The 12,206-nt window shown below is 37.6% G+C and overlaps 1 long non-coding RNA gene across 1 annotated transcript; it reads left to right on the top strand.

Moving 5' to 3' along the window:
• Positions 1-9,176: 9,176 nt before the first annotated feature.
• LOC130540697 (uncharacterized) lies at positions 9,177-10,756 on the top strand. Its single transcript, XR_008954692.2, has 2 exons — positions 9,177-9,500; positions 10,365-10,756. It is a non-coding gene; the product is annotated as an uncharacterized LOC130540697 (long non-coding RNA).
• The last annotated feature ends 1,450 nt before the right edge of the window (positions 10,757-12,206 follow it).

Raw genomic sequence — 12,206 nt, forward strand, 5'->3', positions numbered from 1 at the left:
AAAATGTAGATGTGACTTCTGGGAATCTAGATTGCTTCTAACACCAGAACGTCTGATGCAGGGGCTAAAATACTGTGTCAGGACTTTATTTCTCCCTTTATCTCTCATGTCTCCTTTTGTCAGCTTTCTCTTTTTCTGCATGTATATTTTCAGCTTTTATTCTAAAAAGAAGACGTTTCTGAGATGGTTTTCTATGTATTAGTCTGTTTACACACTGCTATAAGGAACTGCCCGAGACGGGGTAATTTAGAAAGGAAAGAGGTTTAATTGACTCACAGTTCAGCATAGCTGGGGAGGCCTCAGGAAACTTACAATCACTGCAGAAGGCAAAGGGGAAGCAATGGACATCCTTCACAAGGCAGCAGGAAAGAGAATGAACGAAGGAGGAACTACCAAACACTTATAAAAACCATCAGATCTCGTGAGAACTCACTCACTCTCACGAGAACAGCATGGGGGAAACTGCCCCCATGATTCAATTACTTTTACCTGGTCTCTTCCTTGACACGTGTGGGATATGGAGATTACAATTCAAGATGAGATTTAGGGTGCGGACACAGCCAAACCATATCAATCTACAAGTTAAATATCAGGGTATATTATGATTGTGTGGTTATATTCCCAGCCCTGATCAACCACTAAATCAAAGGTCTGGGATACAACTGGCCCACATCTTGAGTTACATGCTTACTCAGTAGGCAGTGGAATAATCACTGAAATTGACAAGAATACTGAGATGAGGGTAAGGTAGTTCCACATTGGAAAGGTTGGAACATTGGTAACACAAACAGTTTCAATTACTCCCCCCTATTTGCACACTGTTTACAATGCAGTATGACTTCATAGCTGTTGCTATCAAGAGTGGAGACTCTTTTCCTAATCTTTGAATCTGGGGTAGCTTTGTGATTTGTTATGGCCAATGCTTCTGCTCTTCATCAAACCCTGAAACTACCATGGGAATAAGCACTAGCTAGGCTGCTGGAGGATGAGAGAGACCACATGTATTGACCTCACCTAGGCAAGGCCATCTTAGATCAGCCACAGCCCAGAAAACCCTCAAATTAATTATAGATGCATGAATGAGCTCAGCTGAGATTAGTCAACCTAACCCATCCAGAGTAATCTAATCTACTCAAATTAGCACACCTGTGGACTTGTGCTCAATAATAAACAAGCAAAGGTTTAAGCCAAATCCTTAGTTTAAAGGGTTATTGGCTTAGTTTGGGGTTAGTTTATTTCCCTAAAACAAAATATAATAAAGCATTTTGGACAAATACATTGCACTTATCCCATAAGCGTGTTGCTGAGATCCAGTCTACATCATCTTTTTTATCTCATACTATGCACGTTTTCTTGACAGGGTCTGTAAGATCAATCAGGATAGACCTGGACCAAAAAACGGTAGAAAAGGAGGAAGTGAAAATAAGCTAAATGGACAGGTGAGAAGGGAAGGACTGAATAAATTAGTTAAGAAATATTTATTGGGTACTTGGTGCTGGGGACTGTTTCAACACTAGGGATATAACAGTGAAGACAATGAATCAAGTAGTTACTTTCTATGAAACATTAATTTTAATGTTGTGAGGCTTACAAGATATTAAACATAATAAGACATAAAAATATGACATGTTCATGCTATGATTAAAAATAAAGCAGAAAACTGGTCTGGGAGTATTATATAGGGTATCCAAGAAAGGCCTCTCAATATTGCATTTGAGCAGAGACCGGACATACATGTGGAAATAAGCAAAGATGATAACTCTAAGAAGAATATTCCAGGCAGAGAGAACAGCAAATGAAAAACCCTAAGGTAATGGTATGCTTGAATCATCTGAGGAACACTAAAAAGTCAGTAAGACTAGAGCAGAGTTAGCAAATGGAATAAAGATAGGAAATGACTCAAAAGAAATGGCAAGGACTCAGAACACACAGGAACTTACAAGGTTATGATAAGAATTTTGGAAAGAAAAGTAGATATTGGCTCAAAAGAAATATTCAGTTACTATAAATAAATGGTTTTCCATTGTTGATTGAATGTATCCCTGCAAGAATTTTAAATATTTTCCTGCAATAATTAGATAAGTAGCAATATCCAGTGGAATACTTTCGAGCTCCCTGTAATGGATATTATGAAAAACAATATTCATTAAAAATGTATGTGCTATTATTTCTATTAAATAGAATAGTCTTATTCCACAAGTCTTATTATAATTATTAATAAAAGATCAAAAGATTCAGCATTATATGAGAAAAGAGCAGACCTTGTGACTAGGATAAAATATTTATGTATAATGTTAAAAATAGATATAAACAGTGCTACATGCTTTAAGATCGGCTGCCACTCAATCCAGTTTAGAATCTTTTTTGCTTTGTTTTATTTTTCTTTCTTTTTTTCTTGATTAAATGTTGTAGTTTTAATTTTAAAATGAGCATCAAGCCCCTTATTTTTAAAAAATTAAAAAGATGATTAGTATGAATGTTGTGGTAACTTACTGCTGAGTCTTACCATTTCTCCTCCTGAAAAAAATAAAACTGAAATAACGTAAAATTATTTTTATATAAATTATGAAGTACAAAACTTAAAAATCACAGTTTTCTCTAAAGTGTTGTCCCCCTGCCCCACTCCCCCACCACACACACACACAAAACCAGACCAGTAGAGCCGTGTAGGAATTTCTGCAAGAAGTTGCACAGAAGCTAAGCTGCAGAACTGGAAGAACTAAGAACCCCAGCAACGGTGAATCTCACACAACTCCAAGTAAAAAGCACTCGCAAAAAGTGAGTGCCCCCCGTTAGTAAAAAAAAAAAGCTGTGAACATACCAGATTTGTTTTATAGAAGCAGGAGTAAAGGGAGAGAGAAAAGGTTGAAAAAAATTTATAGAATAGAAAGCTCTGAAAGAAGCAGCAAAAATCATCTTCCAAAAGCAAGGGAATCTTAATGTCCGCTAGATGCATTCATGGTGCGCCGCAGCTGATGAGGGAATCTGGGAGAATAGGCCAGGAAAGAAAAAGGCTACCTCACTTACTTAATGTTAAAGAGGCAGCAAAGGCAGGACAGAAGCACCGCTTTTGAAGGAAACAGTAGTTATTTGTGTCAGATGAGGAACAAGCCTTTAAATACAAAGGCAAGATATCTTTTCCATTACTCTTATTTGTGCCCCCTTCCATCCCAGGCAGAAATCTCTTAAAAAATCTGGTCCATAAAATAACACTCACCCAAATATGGGTGACCAAAAAGGAAGAGGGAAAACATTCAAATAAAGATTAGAAAAATGGCAGAGAATGATAAAATTTTCCTACAAAAATATTCATTAAGTAGACATTACCATAGAACAGATAAACATTGCGAACAGTCTGCCATGAATTAAAACATTTATAATAATGGTGAACTCATCAGACAATGAAGGAATATGTCAGGGCAGAAATCCATTCATGAAAGACATGGTCAGACAATCCATAAAAGTGAAAAGAGAACTGAAAAAATCAGAAAATAAATAGAAATTAAAATATGAATCCTTCAGAGAAACAAGAAAAAATTAAAGGTGCAATAAGGTAGAACAGTCTGTCTTTAATTGCTCTAAAATGACTTATTAAATTCTCATAGGTATTTGAGTCTGTATATGGTCTTTCATTTTTGTTTCCTTTCTATTTTTTTTTTTTTTTTGGTCAGTTTGTCTATTTATGAAACAGTAGCACGTGTTTTCATTACTGGCTTAATATATCATTAGTAAATCAGCTATTGTTCCCCAATTGAATCTCCTTTCAGAGTTTTCTGTATTTATTATTATTATTATATTTTATTATAATTGACATGCAGAAGATGTCTGTGTGTATATATGTATGTGTATGTGTGTTTCTGTTTGAAACACTTTTATCTATCCAGGTATACAAACAATCCATTTATGTTTTCTTCCAATATTTATGGCTTTCTGATTTTCTTGGCATTTGAGTAATTAATCCACTTGAAATTTACACTAGTATATGGTGTGTATTATGGGCCAATTTTATCATTTCCAGATGAATCCTCAGTTTGAGAATCACTAAGTAAAGCTCTATGAAAACAAGCAATATTATACACTGTTGGTGAGAGTACAAAATGATACAGCTCCTAAAGAGGAGTAATTGGCAATGTTTATCAAAAATTACAAAGACATTTTTCTTTGATCCAGCAATGTTATTTCTGTAATTTGTCCTGAAGTTATTCACGCACAGGTGCAGAGTGACATATATACAATAAATCTTTGCATTGTTGTAGTAGCAAGAGATTAGAAACCAGTAATTTATTCAATGATAAAGACTTTTGTAATTGAAACTAAAGTAATTGAAACTAAAGTATATTAATTAAACTATGCAGATAAAAAAAGATGAAGAAGCTTTCTATAGACATGGGAGAAATGATTTAATATGTAAAAAGTAAGACTACAAGGAGAATTGTGAAATAGAATGCTATCTTTTGTTTAAGAAACTGGTAAAATAAGCTGGGCACAGTGACTCATGCCTGTAATCCCAGCACTTTGGGAGGCTGAGGCAGGTGGATCACCTGAGGTCAGGAGTTCAAGACCAGCCTGGCCAACATGATGAAACCCCATCTCTACTAAAAATACAAAAACTCGTCGGGCATGCTTTTGGGAGCCTGTAATCCCAACTACTTGGGAGGCTGAGGCAAGAGAATTGCTTGAACCTGAGAGGCAAAGGTTGCAGTGAGCTAAGATTGCGCCATTGCACCGCAGCCTGGGCAACAAGAGTGAAACTCCGTCTCGAAAAAAAAAAAAAAAAAAAAGAAAGAAAGAAAGAAAGAAAGAAAGAAAGAAAGAAAGAAAGAAAGAAAGAAAGAAAGAAAGAAAGAAACTGATAAAATAAGAATTTACTCACATTTGTTTATATCTAGATAAAGAAAACTAAAAGGCTAACTAAGAAACTGAAAATATGGTTGATGTTAGATAGCAGTGAATGGAAGGGAAAGGAACAGAGGTGGGTGGGGAGGTGACTTTATAATTGTGGTAATATTTGAATAGTTTATTACCTATTTCAGAAAGTTATCATGGTTTTTTTTAGATAGGGTCTTGCTGTGCTGCCCAGGCTGGAGTGCAGTAGTGCAACCATGAGTCACCACAGCCTCGACCTCCCAGGGTCAGGTAATCTTCCCACTAAGTCTCCCAAATAGCTGAGGCCACCAGGCCTGGCTAATTTTTGTAATTTTTGTAGAGACAGGGTTTTGCTATGTTGCTCAGGCTGGTCTCAAACTCAGGGCTGAAGGAATCCACTGGCTTCAGACTCCCGAAGTGCTCGGATTTCAGGCATAAGCCACTGGTCCTGGCCTCTATAATGCACTCTTTAAGGAAAGGCTTTATTTTACATTCTACCTCCCCAGGGAAATATTAAATATGAATGACATAAGATATTTTCATATATAATGGTTACAAAAGGGTATGTCAAAGAGGGAATTTACAATATTCTTTATTGACTTACATGTTTGTTTTAGAACACATTAGTACTAAGTTGAACAATGTAGCCCTATAAAACTAGATAGTCCAGACCTAAATTATCTAGCTGAGATTGTTGTCCAAATAAATGATCGGTTCATCATTAAGCTACCACAAGTTGGGAGACACTTCTCTGGGGATGTGGAACATTCCTGCACGTCTGGCAAGCAGCAACACTGACAGCCCTCTGTTCTAGATTAATTTTTTGAAGATGTTTGTATAACCAACAGACTTGGAAGACAGAAATAATGGCTCACTCTGGAGCAAAGGGCAGTTTAGCTTACTGTCCAATAGAGTGTCTCCCTCCAAGGCAACAGGGGAGTTTGCCTGTAGACCACAAAAACAGGTGGGGGGGTTCTGAGTTTGTGGTTCCTCCCATGTTATGCAACCCACTGCAGTTGCAGGCATCACCTTGCCTTTGTTTCACCATCCTGTGCGAATTCGGGCTATGGGACCATCACAAGAAAATGATCATACATCAGGTACTACTATTGCAGTGAGTAATAAGCTATTCTTTTGCTGCGCATGTGAAATCTGATGTTTGCAGCAAAACTTTATAAAACTTCATCTGACTTTGTTTTTTAGCTTGCAAATAGCATAAAGTCTCAGGTTCATCATGGTTTTTGACAACATTTAGAAGTACATATCCAAATTTATGATAGATTCTTTAAGGCCATATAAAATAAGTTTATTTGCATTCTGAATAATTTATAATTATTTATTTAATCCTGTGATCAATAGATGTAGTTATGTACATTTGTTCATATGTGTATTTCATAGAAAAGGATGTAGAGAAATTGAGTATAGACTAGCCAAAAAATTTTTTATCACTTAGAAAATGTATTTATGAAGGTTACTGGATTCTAGACTACACTTGAAGTATTTTAGAGAGGCTTTTTTTAGACGTCTTTCTTGCGAATAGGAAATGATTCTTATTAAAATTAAAGCAGAAAGGCTAAATAAAATAAATAGAAATAACCTGGTTATTAGAAGGCTAATTATACTTAGTTGTATTGTAAGAAGCATGAATTAGCCTTTTGACCAAACTTCGTATTAAATGATGGTATTTAACCAGTCAATTGTTCTCAAAATAACAGAATAAAGATGTGTTATAAAACAGAAAACAGAATGGTTCCATTTACATATGAGTATATGCATAAATCTGGAAGAATGAAATTTTAATAACATCCTCTGCCTGTTAATATATTATGTAATCTTAATTTGCTTCCTTATAACTTGTTATATTTTCTGATTTTAAAAAGAGAAGGTCGTTTTATTTTAAAAGGTTTTGAACTATTAAAAAATTAAATTTATTTAATTCAAGTTTTTTCTTTCTAAATTGTTTTGTGAATATATGCAAAATGCATATAAAGCAATAATGTCATATGTCTACATTGTTTTTTATAATGGATTCTTTATAAATGTAAACTAAAATACAGCACAAAAGTAATCTGTATTCTCTCTATAACTTCCATAGTTGAAATATCAAAAATACAATTCATAAGCACTTTGATAAGAATAAGCTTCTATAGTGACCTAATGATTAAGGTATGCCTTCCTTCTTAAAATACATGTTCTGACAATTATTTTGTAGTTGCTTCAAATGCACTCAATTTATTAAGATAGAGCATGCAACTTCTAAACATTATGATATTCAACAATTTTTAATAATTTCTTTTTTAAGTGTAGTTGAGTTTGCCTAAGTAGACTATCCTTCTTTCTTTCTTTAATGCTGCTATTTCATAATTATATAGCAGGTTTTGGTAATTAATAATAATGTAAATTTTTGAAGAGGAAAATGGCTTAATGTATTTTTTTCTGACAGAGGGTCAAGGAGCAAAGGAATGTTTTATGAGTGTGTTGAAGATACGTTTGTGAGATTCTTAATGAAAAATCCATCTGGATTAGGAGAGTTAAAGAGAGGGATTCTTTTGTTCTATATTAAAATTTATCCACTAACCCACTGTCCTAATGATCATCACCACCTATATAGATTTATTTTATTGAAGTGTATAAGTGAGTAGCCAGTTCTTTTCATAGTAAAGAGAAAAAAGAAATCATGGAACCAAGAGTTCTTCATTTCTTTTTTAGTATGAAGTGAAGTTTCTCAACCTTGGCACTATTAGCAATTTGGTCTACACAATTTTTTGCTGTTGGGATGGAGGGAGAGGGGATCTTGCATATTACAGGATGTTTAGCAGCATCCCTGGCCTCTATCCACTAGACGCCAACAGCCTTCCTTATTATGACAACCAAAAATATTTCCAGACATCACCAAAATTCCCCAGAAAGCAAAGTCATCCCCTTTTGAATACCACTGACATAAAGAAATATAATCACAATGTGCCTGATATAGTAGTTATGCAAACTGGCAGAACTAGGAATGGGGTGTATTAGTTAACCAAGTGGTATGTTTTATTAAAGTGTTAGTCCTGTTCTCACTGTTTGATATTGATAATTTCATTTTGGTAACATCCGTTCCTCAACTGCTTTTTCTCTCCTAAGGAGATGGAAGCTTCTGGTAGCTGTGTGAGAAGAGATTGTTATGCAGTAAAAGTGTGCAGAAATGGTATTTGGCAGATAAATACATGTTCACATTCACAGAGAGTCAAAGATAAGAAGTTATTAGTTATGTCCTTTCTGAAAACTCCCTTAAAAAGCCTTCTCAACGAGCCAATCCTGGACATTCCAGAAAAATAAAGTAACCAAATGTCTCAGTTTGCTTGTGATACTGGCTTGTTCATGTCTATTACTCCTGTGTTAAGTATTAATAGCAATTCTTTTCACTCTCAAAAGGATCTTAGTTTGGATATCATCACTCTAAAAAACATAGTCCTGGCCGGGCACGGTGGCTCACGCCTGTAATCCCAGCACTTTGGGAGGCCGAGGCAGGCGGATCACGAGGTCAGGAGATCAAGACCATCCCGGCTAACATGGAGAAACCCCGTGTCTACTAAAAATACAAAAAAATTAGTCGGGCGTGGTGTTGAGAGGTGACAGCGTGCTGGCAGTCCTCAGAGCCCTCGCTTGCTCTCGGCACCTCCTCTGCCTGGGCTCCCACTTTAGCGGCACTTGAGGAGCCCTTCAGCCCACCACTGCACTGTGGGAGCCCCTTTCTGGGCTGGCCAAGGCTGGAGCCCACTCCTTCAGCTTGCAGGGAGGTGTGGAGGGAGAGGCGCGAGCGGGAACCGGGGCTGCGTGCCGCACTTGCGGGCCAGCTGGAGTTCGGGGTGGGCGTGGGCTTGGCGGGCCCAGCACTCGCAGCAGTCGGCCAGCCCTGCTGGCCCCGGGCAATAAGGGACTTAGCACCCGGACCAGCGGCTGCGGAGGGTGTACTGGGTCCCCCAGCAGTGCCAGCCCACCGGTGCTGCGCTCGATTTCTCACCGAGCCTTAGCTGCCTTCCCGCGGGCAGGGCTCGGGACCTGCAGCCCGCCATGCCTGAGCCTCTTACCCACTCCAAGGGCTCCTGTGCGGCCGGAGCCTCCCCGTACTAGCCCACCAGGAGGAACGAACAACTCCAGAGCTGCTGCCTTAAGAGCTTTAACACTCACGGCAAAGTTCTGCAGCTTCACTCCTGAGCCAGCGAGACCGCGAACCCACCAGAAGGAAGAAACTCTGAACACATCAGAATATCAGAAGGAACAAACTCCAGACGCGCCACCTTAAGAGCTGTAACACTCACCGCAAGGGTCCACGGCTTCATTCTTGAAGTCAGTGAGACCAAGAACCCACCAATTCCGGACACAGTGTCAGGCGCCTGTAGTCCCAGCTCCTCGAGAGGCTGAGGCAGGAGAATGGCGTCAACCCGGGAGGCGGAGCTTGCAGTGAGCCGAGATCACGCCACTGCACTCCAGCCTGGGCGACTGGGCAAGACTCCGTCTCAAAAGAACAGCAACAACAACAACAACAAACCATAGTCCTTTGTCAGTCTTTAGTCTACTACTTCTGACCTATTAACAGCTCCTGGCCTTCCATTTCTAGTTATCCCAGAAGGACATACTGGAACACCTTGCAGGTAACTACTGGGCAGGCAATTTCACCTGGTATTTAAAAACATGGATTCTCGCTTGAACCCGGGAGGCGGAGGTTGCAGTGAGCTGAGATCGCGCCACGGCACTCCAGACTGGCTACAGAGCGAGACTCCATCTTAAATAAATAAATAAATAAATATGTAAATACCTGGATGCTGAGGTCAGAAAACATAAGTTCAAATTCTAACTAACTCCATATATTATTAGGTATGATATTTTGGGTGAGTTTTTTCATCTTTAAAATGGGGTTTTCAATAGCAATTGCTTACTCATAAGATAACATACATAAAATACTTACAGTATTCCTTGATACAATATAAATACCATTTCATTTCTGGTTCATTATCTTGGTCTTTCTCTTTCCATATTTTGCATATTGAAAACGCGTAATGGAAACTATACATGTTTTTCTTTATAATCTGAAATTATAGCACCAACCTATTATACAGTTCTGATGTTTTCTATCTACTATTTCAATAAAATCTGAATCATATTGTACATGGTGATCATAAACTTTTTGCATTTTGTTTATGTATGTTTATATACTTTCAATACTACATTTAGATAATGATTGTGATAATTACATTATATGTATTATTTCTGGGTAATTATGTTTGTCATTTACATAGTCAGTACTTGAGAAACTGAGTGCAGATAGATGTCTAAGACAGCCCGCAATGATCCCACCTCCTAATAGTCACATCTATTTGTAATCCTTTCCTTCCCTTGAAAATGGGAAGTAACTTGCTTCTAATATGGCAAAGGTGATGGACTATTACTTCTGACATTAGATTACTAAAAATTGTGGCCTTCATGTTGTCAGTAGACTCTGTGTATTGCTTTTTCAGGTTACACACTTTGATGGCACTAACTGCATGTTAGAATTGTGTGGCAAAGAACTGAAGGCATCAGTCCAAAAGCCCAAAGAACTAAATACTGCCAACAACCCCATGAACTTGGAAGTGGGTCCTTTCCCAGTGAGCTCTGGAGATGACAAAAGACAGACGACACCTTGATTGTAGTCTGTGAGAAAACCTGAAGCAGAAGACCCAGCTAACTTGTGCTCAGATTCCTGACCAATACAAATTGTGAGACAAATGTGTAATTTTTTAAGCCAAGTTTTTGATAAGGTAATATGAAGTGATAGATAACTAATACAAAATAGAGAACTGGATACATATGTTCACGAGCTATTCTGGCATAAAAGTACATTCAATAAAAAACTTGTTGCTACTCTGTATTTCCCTCATCTCATTGACATCATCCTATCCTTTATCTTTCATATAAATATCTGTGTAAAATTTGTCAACAAATGGTGTGAAAATGAAGAGAAAGCAGAACAGTAGAAATAAAAGAGGACTTGTTTAGGTGTTTGCTTTGTTTGTTTTTGAAATAGGAGATTGTTATTGTCTGAATGTTTATGTTCCTCCAAAATTTATATGTAGAAATTCTAACCCCCTAAGGTGATGGTATTAAGAGGTGGGGATTTGTGGAAACGACTAGTTAATAAGGGTAAGATATTAATGTGATTAGTGCACTTATGGAAGAGGCCCTAGAGAGAACCCCTGTCCCTTCCACCATGTGAAGATGAAGCAATAAGCCACTGTCTATGAGCCAGAAAGCAGGCTCTGACCAGACTGAGCCTGCCTTGATCTCAAACTTCTCATCCTCCAGAACTGTAAATAATAATTGTTTTTTATAAGCTACCTACTTTGTGCTATTTTGTTGTAGCAGTCCAAATGGACTAAGACAGAGTTTCTATTAAACAGTATTAAGCTTAAGTGAAAATTCCAGGGAGAGGAAGAGGTAGATAACAATAAAGGTGGAAGAGATTACCTGCAGAGGACAAGTTCCTGAGAAATTCAGCTGGGGTGGCATCCAAAGGATCACAGAGGAAGGGGTTCATCTTTGACAGGAGAAACATTTTATTCTTCACTTCTCAGAAGGCAGGAAACGGGGGGTAATTCAAGTATGCTAATATAATTGCTGGGGAATCAGAAAAGTGAATTCATGAATCAGAGTAGGTTATCTCTGCATTAGCAAGATGAAATTATCTAAGTGTAATAAAATGTAACTGATGAACTATATAGAACATAATTATACCCATTTCTAAGGAAATAGGAAATAGTCTCACTTCCTTTGTTTGCTTTGAGAGAACACAAATATACTACTCATGGGTGCTATCTTCCATGCTCCACTTTGTAAGCGTTTTAACATTTGAGGAAATACGAGGAAATGGTGTTTTTATCTGCTATCAGAAATAAGTACTGAAACTGATTCAATGCTGAATCTGCTGCTAAAGAGAAAGATAAAATTGAACCTGTCGTTTGAAGAAATAGTCATGTCTTAACATAGCCTCAAACATAGCTATTTATTCATACTACTATAAATTTGTGTCACCCAGTTATAAAGAATCAGCTTTATCCTCGCCTTTGATCCCTGAGGGCACTAAAAAATACCTTCTTGCATATGAACTCAAGAGGATTTTATCCTAGTCTAATTTTCTAATGCTCCTGGCTTCCTGCCCAGATACCCTGAAATGCAGGACAGCTGGGGAAATGACCATACTCTCATCTCCACAAGGAGCAAACGATGCCCTTTTGCAATGTATAGGCTCCCAGGGCACATTAAAATCTGTTCTAGGTATAAGGAGACAAATGGAAACAGAAAGGTTCATGGCAAAAGTGCAT

Source organism: Pan paniscus, chromosome 10, assembly GCF_029289425.2.
Source record: "Pan paniscus chromosome 10, NHGRI_mPanPan1-v2.0_pri, whole genome shotgun sequence".
NCBI lineage: Eukaryota > Metazoa > Chordata > Mammalia > Primates > Hominidae > Pan > Pan paniscus.